We start from the raw sequence: 20,433 nt of genomic DNA, 5'->3' as shown, positions 1-20,433 counted from the left end.
GCTATTCATTCAGTGTCCTCTGGATCTTGGGTATAGTTTTCCCAAGAGTAAGGAATGAAGACGTGGACTCTCCCTATCTTAGGAAGGAAAACATAATTTATGCTTACCAGATAAATTTCTTTCCTTCCAGATAGGGAGAGTCCACGGCCCCCCGCCCGTTTTTTCTTGTCTATGGGCAGTCCCCTATTATTTATTTTATTCTTCTGGCACCTTTTATACCCTAATGTTTCTCCTACTTTTCCTTGTTCCCTCAGCATAATGACTGGGGTAATAGGGAAGTGGGAGTGATATTTAAGGTTTGGCTGGGGTGTCTTTGCCTCCTCCTGGTGGCCAGGTGTTGTATTTCCCAACAGTAAGGAATGAAGCCATGGACTCTCCCTATCTGGAAGGAAAGGAATTTAATCTGGTAAGCATAAATTTCATATCTATATTTATAAGCGATATCGGTCTGTAATTGCCTACAAGGTCTTTTGCTTTCCCAGGTTTTGGGACAACTGTAATTAAGGCATCTAGAAGGGATGCTGGGAGAGTATTACCTAGATCAATGTCAGTGAAAAGTGAATGTAAGTGTGGGCTAATCTGCTCGTGGAATAGTTGGTAAAATTTCGCTGTAAGTCCATCTGGACCAGGTAACTTGCCATTGGGTAGTGCCCTAATTACAGAGTTGATGTCTTGTAAAGTTATAGGAGAGTCCAAAAATTGCTTGTCTTCCTCTGTGATAGAGGAAGTTTCTACAGTTGTTAAATATGCTGCTACTTTGTCTAATTCTTCGGGAAATATTGCGTTCTTTATATTATATAGATTTGTGTAAAACGATATAAATGAATTGGTAATCTCTTCATTTTTGGATGTAGTGCTACCTGAGGGTTTGGTAAGAGACCTAATGAATGTAGAGTATCTTTGTTTTTTAAGTGACCTGGCCAAGAGACGGCCCGCCTTGTTGCTTTCCACAAAGAATTTTGCTTTAGTAGTTAAGGCTCTCATATGGGCTTTTTGGATAAGAAATTTATTTAGGTTTTCCCTTGCTGCAGTAAGATTAGAAAGCTTTGCAGTGGAAGTGGGATCTGCTTTAGGCAGGGCCTCCTGAATAGCCAGGTCACTTGTCAACGAGCTGAAGTGGGTTGATTGGAGTCTACGCTGTATAGCATTATATTTTATCAGTAACCAGGGCCGCCACCAGTGGGTACTACAGCAGAGTGCTAATTGAGCATGGGAAATGTTATTACAAGGAGTAAAGTATTAGCATTTGAGAGGATTTCTGAGTGTGCACTAAACCACTATGCACAGTGTGAGACAGACTTGGCACTTTGTACAGTGTGTGCCTGAGTCAAATGGCAGATCACTTTCATTTGCAGAGAAGGTAGGACTTACTTAGCAAAATGTTTTTTTTATTTCTTTGTGCAATTTTGGATTGTAACTTCAGTGTGGTAGTAGTTGTATGGTGGGGCCAGGGGTCCATAAAAACACTTTTTTTTTAGCAGCAGTGTATTTATGATTATTTGACAATTCTATATTTAAAACCATGCAGAAATATTTCCTCCTCAATACACAAATGGTAGGTGCCCTTTTGGCAGATATGTATTTATATATATATATATATATATATATATATATATATATATATATATATATATATATATATATATATATATATATAAAATGCATGTCACACACTGTTGATTTAGGGGATGTAAGGTGCATAAATGTTTCCTCCTGTGGGTGTCTGTGTTTGTCTTTGTGCTTTGATTTATATCTCTATGAGTGTGTATGTGTTTTTTTTCTGTGGGTCTCTCTGTGAGGGTGGGTGTGTATGTCTTTGTGAATTTTCTGTGGATGTCTGTGAGGGTGTATGCATATGTCTTTTAGCTTTTTCTATGGGTGTCTCTGTGAGGGTGTGCGTATGTTTTGTCTTTGTGTATTTTCCCTGGATGCCTCTGTGAGGGTGGGTGTGTATGTCTGTTTTCTGTGGATGTCTCTGTGAGGGTATGTGTGTGTGTGTGTGTGTATGTATGTATGTCTGTGTTTTCTGTGGATGTCTCTGTGATGGTGTGTGTTTTCTGTGGGTGTCTCCGTGAGGGTGTGTGTATGTCTTTGTGTGTTTTCTGTGGGTGTCTCTGTGTGTGTGTGTCTTTGTGTATTTTCTGAGGCTGTCTCTGTCGGTGTTTCCTTGGGTGTATGTGTGTCTGTCCATTGTCTGTTCCCTTTTAGGACATTTTGGCCTTACTACTGATTATTCACATCTTTCTACAGACTTTGAGACTGGGGGCCTGATCAATGGTGGGGGGGGCCTGATCAATGGTTAAGTCAGAGGCCCCAAAATTTCTAGTGGCGGCCCTGTCAGTAACCCCCAGATATAGCATTTGTATGCCTCCCAATTATTCGCGAACGACATGTCCTCAGGTTTGTTTAGGTAAAAATTTCTACTGTGGATTTTTTAATTTCCTCTACTGTTGCATGATTGGTAAGAATAGTGTCATTAGGTCTTCAATGAAATGTATGACTGGGCTTGCTAGACCAGTTGAACGTAGTGGACACCATACTATGGTCGGACCAAGAGGTATGGGATATTTTGGATTGTATAAGTTGTGATAAAAGTGTCTGACTGCACAGGATGTAGTCCAACCTGGAGTATGAATGTTGCGGGTAAGAAAAGAAGGTGTAATCCCTCTTATTAACGTGTACTATTCTCCAGGTGTCAAATAGATTAACAGATTGAAGGGCTGTACAATTATTTCTCAGGACATTATTGCGTAAATATGATTTCCCAGTAGAAGTGTCTAGTGTTGGGGTCATAGGGAAGTTAAGATCACCTCCTAAAACAATTGGGCCCTTAGCAATATCTAATATTGTGTTAACCAGTGATTTGAAAAAATGGGGAGTAGGCCTGTTTGGAGCATAAATGTTGGGCTGCCATAATATAATCCAACTAATATTAGGATTATACCCTCTTTATCTATATGCTTTTGGAGGGTTCAAAGGGGGTGTTACGCCTAAAAGATATGCTTACTCCATTTTTCCGATGGGGGCCTGAGCTGCAAAAATGTTTATCATAGTATCTCGTAGAGAGTGAAGCTTCATTGTACTTTCTAAAGTGGGTTTCCTGTATCATGACAATGTCTATTTTCTTTTTATAGAAGTCATGATAAGCTATAGAGCATTTTTCCGCTGAGAGAAAGCCTTTAACATTCTGGGTCGCTATGTGTAGTGTGCCCGCTTTTTGATAAGGTGGTTGGGCCATTACTAATTAAAGAGTTTGTGAGAGCTATACAGAAGAGCCAAAGAGAGCTGAGTAGGATACTAGGGTAAACAGGATACTAGGGTAAACACACGTAGGGGAATAAAAAAAAAAAAGGGGGAAAACAAAAACAAAAAAACAGTAACAATTAAATATATATAATAGCAAGGGGAAGGATATCTGCTCAAATCTTTTCCAGTTCAGGGATCGTGACAGTTCTAGAACCGCACTAAGCTGGACTGTGTATCAATGAAAGACTTAGGAGCTTTCATACAAGCCGGGTGTCAAGGAAATTAAAATCTATGTGACAAGTATTTAGATAGAGATGAGTTCTCAATCTCTAAGGTAAAAGGGCAGCACATTAGTGCTTGAGGCCTTATTGTGGTCTCCTTAATTAACTTATTCTGTATCAAAATGTTAGATCTATATTGACAAGAAAATGCTATGTACAGGATAAAATAGTTACTTTTAACATGAAACAGTATTGACATAACATTAACATTCTACTTTCATTAAAAAATCTCATTGTCCTAGAATGCAGTTATACATAATATACAGGATCCAGGGCAATCGAGTAACAAGTATAATCATATAACAGACTTCAACTTATATTAAATAAGTCATATTCACTGTGCAAAGTGGAATTAAGGCCTAGTGTTGGACAGATGTGGTGAACTGAGTTTTCGGGAATAGTCTGCATTGTCAGTGGGTATGTGATCAATATGTTGCAGTACCATCGCCAGTAATTAAGCAGCAGTCTAAGCAAACAAGTGGACAGTTATAGTGTTGGAGGGTTCAGATCCGGATTAGTTTTATAGGTTTAACTAAGGATATAAGTGAATTTGTAGTGTAATCTATCTAGATTAGTTATTGTACTATGTGCTATAACTAGCGTCCTACTCTTGCCCAGAGAGTCCACCATTCTATGCAGAGCTAAAAGACATCTAGATAACAATACGTTGAGCATCAACAATTTAAAAAAGCCCTTGAAAACATTCTTGAACTCAAATCAGGAACATCAGCTACTTAGCAAATTGAAAACGAAATTGAGTCTTTTAGTAATGTGATAAATTAGTCTCCGCTTTGTGTATGTCTACATGTCATCCGACAGGTAGACGTCCAGAGGAGAGTAATATTTCAGGACTACAAGTAAACAACCTGCAAACAAAGAGCATAATAAAAGAGAAATGCAAACTGAACAATCATAGTTACTCATCCAGGGGATTCAGTGTCCATTCTTTCCACAGTGGATTAAGGGACTTGTCTGCGTTTGTTCTGCTTGGACGAGAGATCAGGTCCTGGTCTTCTCTGTGGTTTAGGGCTAATCTGACCATTTTGTTGTTTGTGCAGGGTATTAGAGTCTCCTTTGCTAGGTTGTGGAATGTTCATATTGCAGAATTTATCCATGTCAGATAAAGAAGTACACTCCATCTTCTTGCCATTTTTCATTGTGATCACTGACGTAGGGAAGCCCCACCTGTAGGGAATATGCAGTGAGCTTAGGTGTGAAGTGAGAACCTGAAAATCTATTCTTTGCTGCAAAGTTCTTAAAGAGAGATCTTCATATATCTGTATTTTATGTCCTTGAAAGCTTATTGCTTGTCTTTTTCTTGTTATATTGTATATCTCTTCTTTTTGCCTATAATTTTGGAAATTAACTATAATGTCTATTGGCGGAGAATCATCCGAGGGTTTTGGTCGCAGAGCTCAATGAGCTCTGTCAAGTGGAATTACATTGTTGTCTTCAGTGTTATCTTCTATAATCTCGGTGAACAGGGCCTGCAGATAATCCTGAATTTCATTATTCAAGACTGTTTCCGGTACTCCTCTAAAGCGAAGTTTACCACGTCTGGAACGATTTTCCAAATTGTCTATTTTGTCTTCCAACTCAGCTATACGTTGATACTGTCGGGTATGGTTGGATGAAAGGCTCGCTATTTTTTGTGATACCACATATTCATGTTCTTCTAAGGAGTCCACTCTATGTCCTAGGTCATTGATCTCCTTCTTTAGATAGGCGCATTCATCCTTTATACAGGACTTGACCTGTTCAATCAAAGCTTCCATAGCTTTATACGTAATTGGAGTGTCGTCTTTGTGTGTCTGAGCTGAGGGAGATAGGCAGCTGGCGTTGCTTGGTGTGTCAGCTTGTTCAAAAAGAAAGTGTGGGGGAGGGATAGCGCTAACGAATAGCTGAGAGCCAAAATATCTAAAAAACTCTAATGAGATAGTACATTACTAGTATAAATAAACAATAAAAATCGAATTAAAATTAGCGTGTCTACGTAGCCAAAAAAAAGAGGAATTGGATATATATGTACAAATAAATCAATATTTATTATAACAATATAAGATAAATTCTAACATAAATTCTAACAGATAACTCCTATAAAAGATGCCGGCATCAGGTAAAAAATGAGTGTATCTAAAAGACTGCAATGAGAGTGACTATCTGAGGTTCTCAAATAAACAAAATTATTAGCAGCATATATGACTAGACAGAATTATTAGCAGCATGTATAACTAACCAGAATTATTGGCAGCCTATATGACAAAAACAGATAAAATAACTACAAAGTCTATTAAAAAGTCTATTAAAAAGTGCTTGATATCAGTATTCCCAAAATGGAGCTGATCCGTGGGTGATAATGTTTACCAGTGTGATCCGTGGGTGGTAATGTTTACCAGTGTGATCTCCTTAGGGGGTAATGTTACCAGTGTGTCAATTCAAAGACCGGGTAAAAACGGAGTGATATGAGAAGTAACTTTATCTTCTTTCTGTATGGCTTTCCTCCGTTTTTTTAGCCTGTTTTTAGCCAGTATCTGTCCGTCCTCCGCAGCAGGTATCCAGCGTGTGGAAATGGTCCCAGAGGGATCAAGTTCCGGGTTAAAGTTCAGTTCAGATTTCCAAATAGTAAAGCGCCGTTGTGCAATATTTCAGCCTATGAATGATAGACCTTTAAAAAGCACTCTGGGTTCGTTTTCTGTGGGTCCTGGGGCAGGAATTACACATACAGAGACGGCTCACCTGTGATCAGTGACCGCTCAATGTACCTGTCCTATCCACCAACGATACCTCAGCTAGTAAAGAGATATAAAATGTATCAAGGTTTAGTAAGCAAGTTCTACGCGTTTCAGCCTCCAGGGGCCTTTATCAAGATGCTTACTAAATGTTTAGGCCATTTTAAATAGCCCTCTCTCTTTTCTCATTGGATAATACCCAGCCAATAGTGAATAAGCTATTGGAGATATGTGAATCATTGTGTTACAAACGTTACACTGTTTTGTTAATTCATATGTTTACACTTGATTTTAAGTATTTGATTCATTTGATACAATAAATCCAATCTTGGCAACCTCTTATTGAATATGGAAAAAATATAAAAAATATAAAAGTTATTAAAATATATATACGGAAAAAATATATAAAAATATATGTGTGTATATAAACAACAAATATTTGAGAGGATTCTATCTCTACTAAGTTTCTAAATGGTTTTGGTAGTTATATGTGTGTGTTAATGTGGTGGTGTTAGAGATAGCGAACATTTGTACAAAGTAATAACAATTTCATGAAGTTTGTGCAAAATTAGGAATTAGTTTAAAATGAAAATAATAATAAATTATATATAAATTATATAAATAAATTCAGCTTCCTTTTTTAGTAATACATTGTTGATATATCAACAATGTATTACTAAAAAAGGAAGCTGAATTTATATTTAATTTTAAAACCCTCCACCCCCATGGCCTGAACTACGAAATGGATCTTAGTAGGCTAATATGAAAATCCAATTTTTCAAATTTTTCAAAATAAGAATTTTAAATAATCTTTTTATACACATGTATGATTTTATATTTTATAATACATATGTATATATTATTATTTTCATTTTAAACTAATTCCTAATTTTGCACAAACTTCATGAAATTGTTATTACTTTGTACAAATGTTCGCTATCTCTAACACCACCACATTAACACACACATATAACTACCAAAACCATTTAGAAACTTAGTAGAGATAGAATCCTCTCAAATATTTGTTGTTTATATACACACATATATTTTTATATATTTTTTCCGTATATATATTTTAATAACTTTTATATTTTTTATATTTTTTCCATATTCAATAAGAGGTTGCCAAGATTGGATTTATTGTATCAAATGAATCAAATACTTAAAATCAAGTGTAAACATATGAATTAACAAAACAGTGTAACGTTTGTAACACAATGATTCACATATCTCCAATAGCTTATTCACTATTGGCTGGGTATTATCCAATGAGAAAAGAGAGAGGGCTATTTAAAATGGCCTAAACATTTAGTAAGCATCTTGATAAAGGCCCCTGGAGGCTGAAACGCGTAGAACTTGCTTACTAAACCTTGATACATTTTATATCTCTTTACTAGCTGAGGTATCGTTGGTGGATAGGACAGGTACATTGAGCGGTCACTGATCACAGGTGAGCCGTCTCTGTATGTGTAATTCCTGCCCCAGGACCCACAGAAAACGAACCCAGAGTGCTTTTTAAAGGTCTATCATTCATAGGCTGAAATATTGCACAACGGCGCTTTACTATTTGGAAATCTGAACTGAACTTTAACCCGGAACTTGATCCCTCTGGGACCATTTCCACACGCTGGATACCTGCTGCGGAGGACGGACAGATACTGGCTAAAAACAGGCTAAAAAAACGGAGGAAAGCCATACAGAAAGAAGATAAAGTTACTTCTCATATCACTCCGTTTTTACCCGGTCTTTGAATTGACACACTGGTAACATTACCCCCTAAGGAGATCACACTGGTAAACATTACCACCCACGGATCACACTGGTAAACATTATCACCCACGGATCAGCTCCATTTTGGGAATACTGATATCAAGCACTTTTTAATAGACTTTTTAATAGACTTTGTAGTTATTTTATCTGTTTTTGTCATATAGGCTGCCAATAATTCTGGTTAGTTATACATGCTGCTAATAATTCTGTCTAGTCATATATGCTGCTAATAATTTTGTTTATTTGAGAACCTCAGATAGTCACTCTCATTGCAGTCTTTTAGATACACTCATTTTTTACCTGATGCCGGCATCTTTTATAGGAGTTATCTGTTAGAATTTATGTTAGAATTTATCTTATATTGTTATAATAAATATTGATTTATTTGTACATATATATCCAATTCCTCTTTTTTTTGGCTACGTAGACACGCTAATTTTAATTCGATTTTTATTGTTTATTTATACTAGTAATGTACTATCTCATTAGAGTTTTTTAGATATTTTGGCTCTCAGCTATTCGTTAGCGCTATCCCTCCCCCACACTTTCTTTTTGAACTAAGGGTGTACTTTATGAGGTTAGCACACTCCATATTGGGATTAGCTAGGAGAGCAGAAGTGTAGTATCCCTAATCACACTCTACATTTTTAGCTTGTGTCAGCTTGTTCGTCTTCATCCTGAGTATGTGGAGGTTCAACGTCTTTTTTGTTAGACATTAGGTCTGATTGTTTGAAGAAAGCATGTACTGCTCCCTGACTGGTCTGTGGTGCTTTCTGTAATGTATCCAAACCAAGGAGGTACAGGTTGCTGTATATATGGACAGGTATTATACACAATATAGTGACCCAGCAGGGGCTTGTGAATCTCAACTCGTGAACACTGTGCCCCCAGGGGAGTTTACCCTCACAGGGCGATCACGGGAAAGGGCAATTGGGATATGACCCGTCACCATTCAAAGTGATGGCAAAAGGAGTGGGGGCACAGGTATGTGTATAGCAGAGACTTGACACAGGAGTGATCGGCAGTAACTTTAAATTGTACCTTGATGTACTTAATGCTGCAGTTATGGCTTTTGGATCTGTTAGGCAACTGCTATTTAGCCTGCTAGAGCCAATGATAATCTCTCAGCTTGCAAAGTAAGAAGGTCTAGCTAATTTCCCCTTCTTTTCTGAAGGCAGGGATCGTTGTTATAGGATCAGTTCAAGTAGTGAGAGGGCACCATTTTGTTTAGAAAAAAAATGCGTTACATCTAGGTATGTTGGTTAGTGCCTCTACTCTACATCCAGTTTAGTGATCAGGCAGACAAAATATAAAAACTGTAGATGGGGCCCAAGTAAACACTGTCTTGATAAGAGTGCTCCTGTAATAAAACACATAGAAACACCCAGCACTCACCAGCTAGCTCACAGCTAAGATAAAATCACAACTGGAAAGGTTAGTCACCGCATCTGGCCAAATGGGAAAGCTCAGGCACCACGTCAAGGTCCTTTCCATAGCCTGAGTCCCTAACACAGGCACACCATCATGCGAGCTCACAGAGCCAAACAAACTGTAATAAAGCCTATGTGCTGGCAAATAAAAAGTCTGTGAGTCGTGCCTGTGCCCGTGTCTCTAATTTCTTATCTAATGATCGGTGCATTAAGGGGGAGAGCACATTTCTGCTGTAGTCATATTATATGCCCAATATTGACAATATTACCAGCGGATGGTTGTCACGGATCTCCTTCAGAAGCGCTGATAGAAGTTCAGCCCCATGTACTGCTTTTGGTTTGATGAGCGGCAAAGTCCGTTGCGGGCCTCAACCTCGGCAGCCTGTTTCCTCAGTAGTTCAATCGCTTCCGCACACTGAGCATCACTCTGACCTCGGTATAAGACCGGTAAGCTACGATCTACATTTTCATGTGTTAGGTGCTAGATTTATGAAGCTTTACTCGCTATGTGCTTTTAGAACACCCGGCTTGTATACAGAGCTTTAGTACAATGCGGCGATTGCAGTCAGCCGCTCGCTCCGCCCCCCCCCCCTGGTAAGCATAAATTATGTTTTTGTACCTGTCTATTGATCTACAAAGATAAAGAAGAAAAATGAAGGAAAATGCCCTAGATTTATGAAGACTGATGTTTTCAAGGGGTCGTGTAAAGCTGAGATCATGTTCAAAATTCATTGAGCCTCGCTTCATCTATATTTTACACAGTTTTGTTAGTCAGAATATCTGCCATTATTACAAATATGTGTGTAAGGAGTGCCAATACCTGATATCTCACACATCAAGGAAGAACTGCTTACAACACAGAAAAACAATAATAACAACCACATTACTTGGCTAACGCTTGCAAAATGGTTTATGTAAATATTTGTCATAAAATGTTTGCATGTCTGTTTTGTTATGGTAAAGTTGTTCTGAAGGATATAGGCTGGTTGTTGGCGTTCCGGAGTGTTCTAGAAGCATGGCCTACAGTTAGGTCCAGCTGCCCTCTTTCCCCTTGTCTCTTCTCATTTTTGTCTTTTTTTCTTTTATTTCTCTTAAACTGTTTGCAAGTTTTCTTTGTGCATATATTAGAGTGGACTGTTTTATAGAGGATATTTTTTGTTTCTATCCCCATTTTTTCTGCAAGATTTTGAGGCATTTATTTGATGCTGGTATCCATCACAGTGGAACTTGTTTTAGATGTCTAAAAGTGAACGTCTACAAGATAGATGCTGCACTATTAATTGTAATGGAGAGTGTATGTGACAAGCTGCAGGCAGGGGCGGAACTACCGGAGATGCAGAGTTAGCGAATGCGACCGGGACCAGACGGTCCCTCCCTCAGGGGGGCCCCGAGTTACATCAGCACATGAAAAAGGTGTTTTTTTTAAAAAAAAAAAAATTGTTGTTTGTTTCAAGAATTCCAAAACTTTCTTTGACCCACTTCTTTACTAGTTTGACCTACGGGCTGCGGCTGCCTGTGTTACTGAGTCTGACAAGCTAAGAGGAAGGCTATTGGCGCAGCGCAACTCAGCCGTCCGGAACTTCCAATTTTGGCTTCTTTGGTGCGCAGCTCATCCTGACTGATTGCACGTGTAGTCTAGTTAGTAGAAGTCTGCAGCGCGGTTGCCGCAGCAGTGAGCCAGTGACTGGCTGTCCTGGCACTTGCAGAGGAAGCACTGAGTTGAGGTAGGGGCCAGGCGAAGCCCTCAGATGATGAGCTCAGGCTGAGGGGGGTCGAGGAGGGCCCGCGGAGTGCTGGGTGGCTGAAATCATTTCTGAACTGTGTCTCATTGAACTGTGTATGATACTGGATACCGGCTTACCCATTTGGAAAATAAGCGTGTTCAGAAGTTAATTGGCTGTTAATATTTATAAGATTTATTTGTGATTTCTCCAGAATCATTTATTCATTACTGACCTACCTTCTGGGCATGTCTGGTTCATTTGGAACCCTAAATCATTGGCAAATAACTGAAAAAGTGTTCATCAGGCTCCTAATTGTTTTTCAATAGGACCTGACATCATAACATGGAGGGATTCTTTGGAGCACTGCACCATCAGTGTGACATACACTATAAGATCAATACAAAGTTGAGATATGAGACACACACTATGCTGTTACCTGTATTAGCCCCAGCTGTATGATATTCACTATCAGATCTATGTTAGGTACAAATGAATGACCCTATTTAGGTCCAGATGAGCTTTATATCTGCAGCAGTTGTATGACATTCACTATGATACACATTTAATTTCCAATTTTGTGATTCTTAATAAGCTTTGTGCGCTGAATGATAGTGACTGTGTGGTAACTGCATCAGCTATATAAATAAATATGGTGGGAGGTTTTTCTGTACAGCCATCTTTGGAAACCCTGCCTCCATATTTGTAAAGTAAATTCATACACTCTTCTTACACTGTGAGCCCTCCCTTGTGCCTGTGTGTGTGTGTGGGCGGGGGGGGGGGGGGCAAAGAGATGTCAGGCATAATCCAGCTGTGCCCTCTCTGAACCGACTGATTATAGAGCCAGATGGGGCCCCTAGAGGTGCCAGCCCCTGTAATTACACCCTGAGGACAAGTATAATACTACTTCTGGCCAGAATGGACAGCTATCTTATTCAGACATATGTTCAAACACACATTATTATGATCTTTTAGTTTATTGTGAACATTTAAGGTATCATATCCAGGGGCTACTAATATCTTCACATTCCACAGGTACATAAGAAATGTTCATGCTCTGCATATGTTTATCTATAAAATAAAATCTGATATTCCATATACTGCAATTTATAAATATAGTCAGACTGCTTGGGACTTTAGTGTCCTGAAACATTGTTTTCTCCTAGCTCTAAATAATATTAACTGGACATTATTTTTGTTATTTTGCCTAGTGTGACAATTACACATGTTTTGCCTAGTGTGACATTTAATTGGGATCAATGTTTTAAAATCTTTTTTTGGAAATCCAGTGACATTTTAATGTTACCATTATTAGTATGACATTTTTATGTGTGCCAAAATGTTTGTCCTTGTGCTGTGTCACAATCTGGCACTCCCCTGTGCTGTGTGGCACACACTATGGCAATGTTCCTGTGTTGTGTGACACATTTTGTCACTGTCCCTGTGTTGTATGACACCCTCTGGCATTGTAACTTTTATTAGTACATTAAAATCTTGATATGATCCGGTGCTGCAGTCTGACATGGCTGTGCCTTTGTATGTCCTCAGAGATGACAGCCTGTCTGTCCCTGTCCTGTATGACTGCAACTAATACTGTCCCATGTGACTGCTACTGTCCCGTGTAACTAATACTGTCCCGTGTATCTTTTACTCTTCATTGTATTAATATATATATATATATATATATATATATATATATATATATATATATATATATATATATATATATATATATATATATATATATATATATATATAAAACATGGAAGGGAACTGCACTCCAAGACCGGATCAGGTACACATCCTGTGACTCAGTAACATCCAGCCCTGGGTGCTAAATAGCACTCCAAAAAAGCTGTGATGTCACCAGAGCCACAGGCAGTTAACCCCAGTCCGGAATGGGTGCAAGAACCAAGGGAGATTACAAATAAAAAGTAATACAACACATAGAAACACCCAGCACTCACCAGCTAGCTCACAGCTAAGATAAAATCACAACTGGAAAGGTTAGTCACCGCATCTGGCCAAATGGGAAAGCTCAGGCACCACGTCAAGGTCCTTTCCTTAGCCTGAGTCCCTAACACAGGCACACCATCATGCGAGCTCACAAAGCTAAACAAACTGAGAACAAAGAAGGGGTGCACAGGTGGCTGTAATCACCCATAGAAAATACAAAACATGGAAGGGAACTGCACTCCAAGACCGGATCAGGTACACATCCTGTGACTCAGTAACATCCAGCCCTGGGTGCTAAATAGCACTCCAAAAAAGCTGTGATGTCACCAGAGCCACAGGCAGTTAACCCCAGTCCGGAATGGGTGCAAGAACCAAGGGAGATTACAAATAAAAAGTAATACAACACATAGAAACACCCAGCACTCACCAGCTAGCTCACAGCTAAGATAAAATCACAACTGGAAAGGTTAGTCACCGCATCTGGCCAAATGGGAAAGCTCAGGCACCACGTCAAGGTCCTTTCCTTAGCCTGAGTCCCTAACACAGGCACACCATCATGCGAGCTCACAAAGCTAAACAAACTGAGAACAAAGAAGGGGTGCACAGGTGGCTGTAATCACCCATAGAAAATACAAAACATGGAAGGGAACTGCACTCCAAGACCGGATCAGGTACACATCCTGTGACTCAGTAACATCCAGCCCTGGGTGCTAAATAGCACTCCAAAAAAGCTGTGATGTCACCAGAGCCACAGGCAGTTAACCCCAGTCCGGAATGGGTGCAAGAACCAAGGGAGATTACAAATAAAAAGTAATACAACACATAGAAACACCCAGCACTCACCAGCTAGCTCACAGCTAAGATAAAATCACAACTGGAAAGGTTAGTCACCGCATCTGGCCAAATGGGAAAGCTCAGGCACCACGTCAAGGTCCTTTCCTTAGCCTGAGTCCCTAACACTTGCACCCATTCCGGACTGGGGTTAACTGCCTGTGGCTCTGGTGACATCACAGCTTTTTTGGAGTGCTATTTAGCACCCAGGGATGGATGTTACTGAGTCACAGGATGTGTACCTGATCCGGTCTTGGAGTGCAGTTCCCTCCCATGTTTTGTATTTTCTATGGGTGATTACAGCCACCTGTGCACCCCTTCTTTGTTCTCAGTTTGTTTAGCTTTGTGAGCTCGCATGATGGTGTGCCTGTGTTAGGGACTCAGGCTAAGGAAAGGACCTTGACGTGGTGCCTGAGCTTTCCCATTTGGCCAGATGCGGTGACTAACCTTTCCAGTTGTGATTTTAGCTTAGCTGTGAGCTAGCTGGTGAGTGCTGGGTGTTTCTATGTGTTGTATTACTTTTTATTTGTAATCTCCCTTGGTTCTTGCACCCATTCCGGACTGGGGTTAACTGCCTGTGGCTCTGGTGACATCACAGCTTTTTTGGAGTGCTATTTAGCACCCAGGGCTGGATGTTACTGAGTCACAGGATGTGTACCTGATCCGGTCTTGGAGTGCAGTTCCCTTCCATGTTTTGTATTTTCTATGGGTGATTACAGCCACCTGTGCACCCCTTCTTTGTTCTCAGTTTGTTTAGCTTTGTGAGCTCGCATGATGGTGTGCCTGTGTTAGGGACTCAGGCTAAGGAAAGGACCTTGACGTGGTGCCTGAGCTTTCCCATTTGGCCAGATGCGGTGACTAACCTTTCCAGTTGTGATTTTATCTTAGCTGTGAGCTAGCTGGTGAGTGCTGGGTGTTTCTATGTGTTGTATTACTTTTTATTTGTAATCTCCCTTGGTTCTTGCACCCATTCCGGACTGGGGTTAACTGCCTGTGGCTCTGGTGACATCACAGCTTTTTTGGAGTGCTATTTAGCAGCCAGGGCTGGATGTTACTGAGTCACAGGATGTGTACCTGATCCGGTCTTGGAGTGCAGTTCCCTTCCATGTTTTGTATTTTCTATGGGTGATTACAGCCACCTGTGCACCCCTTCTTTGTTCTCAGTTTGTTTAGCTTTGTGAGCTCGCATGATGGTGTGCCTGTGTTAGGGACTCAGGCTAAGGAAAGGACCTTGACGTGGTGCCTGAGCTTTCCCATTTGGCCAGATGCGGTGACTAACCTTTCCAGTTGTGATTTTATCTTAGCTGTGAGCTAGCTGGTGAGTGCTGGGTGTTTCTATGTGTTGTATTACTTTTTATTTGTAATCTCCCTTGGTTCTTGCACCCATTCCGGACTGGGGTTAACTGCCTGTGGCTCTGGTGACATCACAGCTTTTTTGGAGTGCTATTTAGCACCCAGGGCTGGATGTTACTGAGTCACAGGATGTGTACCTGATCCGGTCTTGGAGTGCAGTTCCCTCCCATGTTTTGTATTTTCTATGGGTGATTACAGCCACCTGTGCACCCCTTCTTTGTTCTCAGTTTGTTTAGCTTTGTGAGCTCGCATGATGGTGTGCCTGTGTTAGGGACTCAGGCTAAGGAAAGGACCTTGACGTGGTGCCTGAGCTTTCCCATTTGGCCAGATGCGGTGACTAACCTTTCCAGTTGTGATTTTATCTTAGCTGTGAGCTAGCTGGTGAGTGCTGGGTGTTTCTATGTGTTGTATTACTTTTTATTTGTAATCTCCCTTGGTTCTTGCACCCATTCCGGACTGGGGTTAACTGCCTGTGGCTCTGGTGACATCACAGCTTTTTTGGAGTGCTATTTAGCACCCAGGGATGGATGTTACTGAGTCACAGGATGTGTACCTGATCCGGTCTTGGAGTGCAGTTCCCTTCCATGTTTTGTATTTTCTATGGGTGATTACAGCCACCTGTGCACCCCTTCTTTGTTCTCAGTTTGTTTAGCTTTGTGAGCTCGCATGATGGTGTGCCTGTGTTAGGGACTCAGGCTAAGGAAAGGACCTTGACGTGGTGCCTGAGCTTTCCCATTTGGCCAGATGCGGTGACTAACCTTTCCAGTTGTGATTTTATCTTAGCTGTGAGCTAGCTGGTGAGTGCTGGGTGTTTCTATGTGTTGTATTACTTTTTATTTGTAATCTCCCTTGGTTCTTGCACCCATTCCGGACTGGGGTTAACTGCCTGTGGCTCTGGTGACATCACAGCTTTTTTGGAGTGCTATTTAGCACCCAGGGCTGGATGTTACTGAGTCACAGGATGCGTACCTGATCCGGTCTTGGAGTGCAGTTCCCTTCCATGTTTTGTATTTTCTATGGGTGATTACAGCCACCTGTGCACCCCTTCTTTGTTCTCAGTTTGTTTAGCTTTGTGAGCTCGCATGATGGTGTGCCTGTGTTAGGGACTCAGGCTAAGGAAAGGACCTTGACGTGGTGCCTGAGCTTTCCCATTTGGCCAGATGCGGTGACTAACCTTTCCAGTTGTGATTTTATCTTAGCTGTGAGCTAGCTGGTGAGTGCTGGGTGTTTCTATGTGTTGTATTACTTTTTATTTGTAATCTCCCTTGGTTCTTGCACCCATTCCGGACTGGGGTTAACTGCCTGTGGCTCTGGTGACATCACAGCTTTTTTGGAGTGCTATTTAGCACCCAGGGCTGGATGTTACTGAGTCACAGGATGTGTACCTGATCCGGTCTTGGAGTGCAGTTCCCTTCCATGTTTTGTATTTTCTATGGGTGATTACAGCCACCTGTGCACCCCTTCTTTGTTCTCAGTTTGTTTAGCTTTGTGAGCTCGCATGATGGTGTGCCTGTGTTAGGGACTCAGGCTAAGGAAAGGACCTTGACGTGGTGCCTGAGCTTTCCCATTTGGCCAGATGCGGTGACTAACCTTTCCAGTTGTGATTTTATCTTAGCTGTGAGCTAGCTGGTGAGTGCTGGGTGTTTCTATGTGTTGTATTACTTTTTATTTGTAATCTCCCTTGGTTCTTGCACCCATTCCGGACTGGGGTTAACTGCCTGTGGCTCTGGTGACATCACAGCTTTTTTGGAGTGCTATTTAGCACCCAGGGCTGGATGTTACTGAGTCACAGGATGTGTACCTGATCCGGTCTTGGAGGGCAGTTCCCTTCCATGTTTTGTATTTTCTATGGGTGATTACAGCCACCTGTGCACCCCTTCTTTGTTCTCAGTTTGTTTAGCTTTGTGAGCTCGCATGATGGTGTGCCTGTGTTAGGGACTCAGGCTAAGGAAAGGACCTTGACGTGGTGCCTGAGCTTTCCCATTTGGCCAGATGCGGTGACTAACCTTTCCAGTTGTGATTTTATCTTAGCTGTGAGCTAGCTGGTGAGTGCTGGGTGTTTCTATGTGTTATATATATATATATATATATATATATATATATATATATATATATATATATATATATATATATATATATATATATATAGTTGTGCCCATAAGTTTACATACCCTGACAGAATTTATGATTTCTTGGCCATTTTTCAGAAAATATGAATGACACATAAACTTTTCTTTCACTCATGGTTAGCATTTGGCTGAAGCCATTTATTATCAATCAACTGTGTTTACACTTTTTAAGTCATAATGACAACAGAAACTACCCAAATGACCCTGATTAAAAAAGTTTACATACCCCAGTTCTTAATACCGTGTATTGCCCCCTTTAACATCAATGACAGCTTTAAGTCTTTTGTGGTATTTGTGGATGAGGCTCTTTATCTTCTCAGGTGGTAAAGCTGCCCATTCTTCCTGGCAAAAAGCCTCCAGCTCCTGTAAATTCTTGGGCTGTCTTGCATGAACTGCACATTTGAGATCTCCCCAGAGTGGCTCAATGATATTGAGGTCAGGAGACTGAGAAGGCCACACTCACTTTATTCTGCTGTAGCCAATGATAGGCTGACTTGGCCTTGTGTTTAGGATCATTGTCATTTTGGAATGTCCAAGTACGTCCCATACGCAGCTTCCGGGCTGATGAATGCAAATATTTTCCTCCAGTATTTTTTGATAACATACTGCATTTATCTTGCCATCAATTCTGACCAAATTTCCTGTGCCTTTGTAGCTCACACTTCCCCAAAATATCAGCGATCCACCTCCGTGTTTCACAGTAGGAATGGTGTACCTTTCATCATAGGCCTTATTGACTCCTCTCCAAATGTAGCGTTTATGGTTGTGGCCAAAAAGCTCAATTTTGGTCTCATCACTCCAAATGACTTTGTGCCAGAAGGTTTGAGGCTTGTCTCTGTGCTGTTATGGCGTATTGTAAGTGGGATACTTTGTCACATTTGCGTAGTAATGACTTTCTTCTGGCGACTTGACCATGCAGCCCATCTTTCTTCAAGTGTCTCCTTATTGTGAATCTTGAAACAGCCACACCAGAGTCCTGTATTTCACCTGATTGGCCTTCTCAATTACTTGGATATCTTTTTTTATATCTCTCTCCTGTTTTATACAGTTCAACTACCTTTTCCCGCAGATCCTTTGACAATTATTTTGCTTTCCCCATGACTCAGAATCCAGAAACGTCAGCACTGGATGAAAGATGCAAGGGTCTGTCAGGAGTCCAGAAACTCATTGATCTTTTATACACACACACTAATTACAAGCAAACAGATCACAGATGAGAATGGTTACCTTTAATAGCCATTCAAACCCCTTTGTGTCAACTTGTGTACAATCTATCAGGCCAAAATCACAAGGGTATGTAAACTTTTTTTTGATCATTTGGGTAGTTTCTGTTGTCATTATGATTTAAAAAGAATAAAGACAATTGATTGTCGATTGATAATAAATGGCTTCAGCCAAACACTAACCATGAGTGAAAGAAAATTTTTTGTGTTATCATTCATATTCTCTGAAAAATGCCGAAGAAATCATAAATTCTACCAGGGTATGTAAACTTATGAGTACAAATATATATATATATATATATATATATGATTGATAATCTAAAAATACGGATCCGGTGTATATCCAAATGGATTTTTCAAATGATAGCAGGCACTCAGAGAAAAGGTTCAACACCTTTATTGTGTACACAGCTACTCAAGTCTTTTGTATTTCCACAGGTCTATGGTGGGGGAGGAAGCCTTCTCATATCTGTGTGCTGCCCTGCTGCTGGGCAGATTGGACTCAGTTTTTTTTTTTTGGACTGTTTTTTATTTTTCTTTGCTGCAAAAAGAAATATGGCACTTTTCTGGGTATGGGGACTGTAAAATCTATGTGGGGATTTTATTGGCAGTATGTGGGCACTGTGAGACACTTTGGAGGAGAGGCAATGAGGCCCTTTTATCAAGCTCCGTATGGAGCTTGTGGGCCCGTGTTTCTGGCGAATCTTCAGACTCGCCAGAAACAGCAATTATGAAGCAGCGGTCTAAAGACCGCTGCTCCATAACCCTGTCCGCCTGCTCTGAGCAGGCGGACAGGAATCGCCACAATTAAACCCGATCGAGTACGATCGGGTTGATTGACACCTCCCTGCTGGGAGTCTGCAGGGGGCAGCGTTCCACCAGCAGCTCTTGTGAGCTGCTGGTGCAATTCTGAATACGGAGAGCGTATTGCTTTCTGCATTCAGCAAGGTCTTGCGGACCTGATCCTCACTGTCGGATTAGGTTTGCAAGACCGTTGTTAAATAGGCCTCTGTGTTTGTGCAGCGTTATTTGCTGTGTGTGTTGTTTACATACCAGCTTTTTTGTGATAAGTTTTATGGCGGCCGGTCTTTTGGTTATGCCCACAATTAGGAGGGGCAGTTTTCTGAGGCGGCAATTAAGTTGTGCGCCTTTCCGAAGCTCTGTTGGTGTTCCGGTCTGTGTGGAGGTTGCTGGTGGTGTTGTCGGCTAAAACGCCTTGGGGCTTCTTTGCTCTTCTTCTACTGTTTGGATCCGGATTGTTGAGTATATTATCCGGCTTTAGGAGGTTAGGTAAGGCTCCTCAGCAGGTTGTGTTAAGGTAAGGTGGCTGCCTGTAGATTTCAGAGGTTTTTTGTTAGATATTTTTCATTTTGGAAAGGAAACAGAATTTTTGCAGGAAAAAAGTTGTTCTTTTAAAATTTAAAGGGACGGTAACGTTTTTAAATTTTCGGAAGCCATTTTGATTTATTTTTGGTAAAGATGGATCAAGGGGCTTTCCAAGATGTTACATGTAGCTTGTGCTTCTAATGTGGAACCTCCAATCCCTTTTTTGTACATCATGTATTGATAGGACATTACATTTTAGGGATAGGCTTTTTGAATCTGAGCCATCAGTAGCTAAGGCGGATGCTGTTCAGGGGTCTCCCATCCAGGATATGCCGCAGCTTTCTCCTCAAATGTTCCATAATTTAATTTAGTGTCTTCTCATGCAGTGCCCAGTGTTTCTTCAGTTACTCCAGTTGGGGTTTACTTGCAGGACATTAC

The sequence above is a fragment of the Bombina bombina genome, chromosome 3, assembly GCF_027579735.1.
Source record: "Bombina bombina isolate aBomBom1 chromosome 3, aBomBom1.pri, whole genome shotgun sequence".
In the NCBI taxonomy this organism is placed as follows: domain Eukaryota; kingdom Metazoa; phylum Chordata; class Amphibia; order Anura; family Bombinatoridae; genus Bombina; species Bombina bombina.
This window is presented reverse-complemented; position numbering follows the sequence as displayed.